The 4,948-nt window shown below is 36.1% G+C and overlaps 1 pseudogene; it reads left to right on the top strand.

Moving 5' to 3' along the window:
• Window positions 1-1,471: 1,471 nt before the first annotated feature.
• Window positions 1,472-2,053, top strand: LOC114316375 (21 kDa protein pseudogene; annotated as a pseudogene).
• Window positions 2,054-4,948: the final 2,895 nt, after the last annotated feature.

The following is a 4,948-nucleotide window of genomic DNA, read 5'->3' as shown; positions in this document are numbered from 1 at the left end:
CTTTCAACGCCTCTAAGCTCTAACCCTTCGAAATATACCAATGAAGCTCTAGAAAGGTGGAATCATAGCAAGCCACTTGACATGTACCCGACTAAACCATGAGATGCGACAATCTCAATCAACCGTTAAGGGAACACTCTAAAAAGAACACTGTTTTTTATGGGTCTTCAAAGAGAAAGCTGGAAGGGATAAACCCCGAATATAGCATCTGAGGTGGTTTTTTTCTTTTCTTTTTTTTTTTTTTTTTTTTTTTTAATAAAAAAACCCAAAGTAGCATAGACTGCTCAAGTGCAAGTAATCTCGATTGAGCGGTATGCCTAGAGCGGTGTGGCAACAAACCGTAAAAGGCAATGATGTGACATGTGTAACATAATCTTCGCACGAGCTAGAATGACCGCTCAAGCGAAGAATCAAAACTTGACTAGAGTGGTCCATGTGTAACAGTTTCTTAGTTATCATGCTTGAGATAGTAGAAGACTCAAAACTTTGCTCGAGCGCATCTTTGGTCACTTGAGCAGTCTATGAACGTTTACACAAGTAATCAAAAGGCACAAATGGCACAACCAACCAATAGTTCAACTCAAATGTGTTTGTCAAACGGGATTACCAACACAAGCGACCTAACAAGTTTGAGACTTGTAAAATGTAACTTCAATAATAAACTTCTCTCAATTTTTTATTTATGCATGGATGTTATGTATGCTTATAACAGGATAGGGTGGCTCCATTGAGGCAATAAGGTTGTTATTACCGAATTGCCTAGATTTCATAAACTCCTTTGTTTTATGTATGAAAATGCATATCTCATTTCTCAACTCAAAGACTTCTAAACGTTTCATAAACATCAGTTCTAAGAACTATTTATACCTTACTTTTTGACTCGATATTTTAATCTGGTGAAATACATGACTTTCTTGAAAACCTTTCCAATGTAAGCGTGACACTCATTAAATGAATAGTTTTGAATTAATTAATTAATGTTTTCGAAAATCAGGATATGATAGTATAGTAGGATTAACTTTTATGTGTAACTCTTTTATTTTTAGAAGATATTTTTTTTTTTTTTTTTGTGAGGTAAATTTATCCACAATATTTCACCATAAATTTTCGCACGTTAACCATTGGATACAAGTCAAAAATTATTCTAGCAATTAAGTGATAAAGCGATCTATTTTGGTATTTATCCATGGTTTGTAAAAAAGAAGAATTTGACATGGTAAAAGGTCAAAGGTCAAAGATATGACTATACTACGCATCACGTTTCAAAATAGTGACAAAATATGATTCTATTAGAGTCAAATTCCTATTTTGTGGATCTATGCCCTATCTAAATAAAGTAAATGCTAAAATCATTATAGTACACTGGTTGGCACAAAAAATAGCGGACGCCAAACACTATAAAATTTTATCATAGAGACTTTTCAACTGCTCATCCTCCTCCTTATTGAGCCAATTCATCCTGTACTAAATCATGGCAAGACCTTCCCTTCGATTGCTTTCCCTAACCCTCTTTATCTTGTATAGTGCTGATATGATCAAGTCCACTGTCCCGACAAATTTCATCGAGGCGTCGTGTAGCGCCACCCGCCATCCAGAGTTATGTGTTAAATCTCTCTCGATCCATGCCAATGCTATCCAAAAAAACCCATACATATTGACCCAAACTGCCTTGACGGTGAGCTTGGCATTAGCTGAATCCACAAAGGCAAACATGTTGAAGTTGACCAGCATTAAGGGACTCAAGGCCCCTGAGTATGGGGCCTTAAAGGATTGTTTGGATCAGATTGATGATAGCGTGGACCGACTTAGCCAATCAATACGAGAGATAGAGAAATTGAGCGAAGCTCAAGGTGAGGATTTCATGTGGCACAAGAGCAATGTCCAAACTTGGAGCAGTTCTGCGCTAACTGATATAAAAACTTGCGAAGAGGGGTTCTCAGGACAGACTTTGGATGGAAAAATTAAGGCTTCGGTACAAGGACAAGTTACTAATGTTGAGCAACTTATTAGCAATGCACTAGCATTAATTAAACAATGTGAAGCCAAACATTGAACCATTACCATTGCTGTTACACAAATTATGGGGCAATATGTGAGAAGGAGAAATTTTATAGCTAGATAAGAAAATAATAATTATTGGCTCATTGTGATAATTAATCATTTTTCCTTTTGTTACTTCTTGGTGTTAGTAGTACTTTAACCCAAGAAGAAATCCAAAGAATTTTCTTTTATTTTGTTGGTAAATAAAAGGTAAATTTGAATTTAGCCTATTGTTTGTATTGTTAAACCAATCCAAATTGTAGAATCCTCAAATTCAATAAATACTTATACTTAATGTAAACAGTGAGCAATTTTTCTAATCCTTTCTTTCTTTCTTTCTTTTTTTTTTTATTTTTTCGTTGTTCTTTTGAATGGACGATATATTGAGAGGGCTTTCATAATCCAAAACGCAAGACAACTGTGAATGTGTGAATTAGCTGTTTATAAAATATAACCAAAATTATAGATGTTCAAGTTGAACAATTTCGGATAGATGCAAAATCAAAGTTAAAGATAGCATCATCTTGTCTTTTCTTTAATTCGACATATGTAGTGTTGGAAATTGGGTTGGGTATCGGATCCGAATTTGGACGCCCATGTGGCATGACGCATGACCCATTCAAATTACCCATGTAATTTGAATTTGAATTTTTAATTATCCTATTTGTTAGGATAATCCACTATCTATCTACATCTATCCTATCCTATTAGGAGATATGGATAGATGGTTATATATCTAATCTATATATATTATATCAGATACGTTATGTAGAGTGAAATCCATAACATTTTTCTCATACTGTCTCTCTAAATCTCTCCCATCAGAGAACAATGAAGCCTTTGCACTGTGACTAGAGTGGGTGGTACTCATACTGTGGTATCACTCCATTACTAGGTGTTTTGTTCGTTGTTGTGAAGCACGGGATTTACTCACAAGATTCTTTGTTTCGGATTCATTCACATAAGGTATGTTGAATATTTGTTTATTTGTTGTATTATATATATCCGACATTGGTATCAAAGCCTTCATAAGGTATTTTCGTGCTTATTTTTGTGCATTAAAATATGTATATAACTATCGATATATGTATACATGATATATGCATGAAAATTAATTTTTTTTTAAACTTTCTCCGATCAACCTGAAATTTACATATATTGTAGAACATTTCATGTAGAACATATAGCGACCCCGGTCTTTTCCCACTTGATTATTGTATCCGGACTTAGGTTCCGTAGATTCTGTCATTGTATAATTGTTGTTGTTGTCCCTTATTTTCTCATTTGGAATTATAGGATGTGTTGGGCAGGTTTGTTTCAGGTTGGTTGGGTTTAGGAACCAAGTGTTGCTGTCCAGGTTTTTGGTTCTTCGCTCGAGCGAGGAGTTGTTCGCTCGAGCGAATGGTTGCGTTTGTTTTGGACTTGTAGCTGTTCATTCTTGGCTCGAGCGAGATTTTCTTCGCTCGAGCGAGTTAGTTCGTCCTTCGCTCGAGCAATAGTTCCTTCGCTCGAGCGTGTGTCTTGTTGCAGACCTGAGGGTTTGAGTTCTTCGCTCGATCGAGCTTTCTTTCGCTCGAGCGAGCTTTTGAGTTGTTGGCTCGAGCAAGGCTTCCTTGGCTCGAGCGTAGTTTCTCTGTGTCTGGTCGCTCGAGCGACAAAGTCTTCGCTCGAGCGAGCCTGTCCAGTTTATATACCCAGCAGCGGGTTTTGATCAGTCTTTTCTTATTCTTTTTGGTTCTAAACCCTAGGTCCGACTTCTCTCCCTCAAAACTCATCTTCTCTTTAGGTGTTCATCTACTTCTAGTGTGAATCCATCTTAAGTTCTTTGTAAGAAAGATAGAGGGCGGCTTGGGCTTCATTCTAATCTGAACATTTGGTGATTTGGAGCACATTGGAATTTGGGCATTCATCTCTATCTTCTCCATTTGGGTTGTTTTCTTTGAGGTAGGGATTTCCTACTCCATTATATAGGTTTTGTTCTAAGTTTTGGTATTTTAACATGTTGGGGATACTTGATAAATTTTGGGAAAAACCCTAGTTGTATTATTGAATTAATTTGTATAAGTAATTCATGGAATTGGGAAAAGAGAGTTAAATTCATGGAATTCATTGATTAAATGGCGTAATTGGGTAATTGGTATCATTTGTCTATTGAATTGTTGACATAGTTATTTTCAGTTTAGAAATAACTGTTTTGGGCTATCGGTGGAGGATAGTCGTGATTGTTGTAGACATTGCATGTGGATTAGGAATAACTGAAACTAATCACATTGGTTAAGTCATTAATTTTGACTATGGCATTGATACAGAAATTACGTGTATTGATTGAGCATTGCATTTGCATACATTGTTTTGTGTGTGGGAGGAGATAGGGGATGTACTCCACGGTTTAGGGGAAGATAGGGGATGGACCTCTAAACCGGATTTTGTTTGGGAGGAGATAGGGGATGGACTCCATTAGCATCACTTTTATGTGTGCTTATTTATATAGAAGTGTTTTATTGATACAACACTAAAATGTGTATCAATCTGGAAGTATGAAGTGTTTGATTTGAGCTTGAGTCTCATTTGTTTGTTGATATTGGAAGGATGTGAATATTATATATGTGATTCACTGTTGTAAGTTTGGCCAGGTTCTGAGCCATGTTGATAAAATTGGAAAGTAAAACGTATCTTAGACAATAGTGTCATGAGATTGTAAAATGAAGTAATTGATTATCTTGGTTAACCATCTGTTGAATACTATTGCTTTATTCATTGCTTATAAGTGGTTTAGTATATTTCTACTGGGCTGTGGCTCACCCTTTATGGGAACATCATTTTCAGGTTCAGGTGATAAACTACCTCCAAGGACTTAGCTTGGGAGGGTTTGGCTTCTGGTTTGAAGAAGACTACCTTTAGTTAATTG

This window comes from Camellia sinensis, chromosome 1, assembly GCF_055761805.1.
Source record: "Camellia sinensis isolate YWXY chromosome 1, ASM5576180v1, whole genome shotgun sequence".
Classification (NCBI taxonomy): Eukaryota; Viridiplantae; Streptophyta; class Magnoliopsida; order Ericales; family Theaceae; genus Camellia; species Camellia sinensis.
The sequence above is the reverse complement of the archived record's forward strand: the minus strand, read 5'-3'. Positions and strand labels throughout refer to the sequence as shown.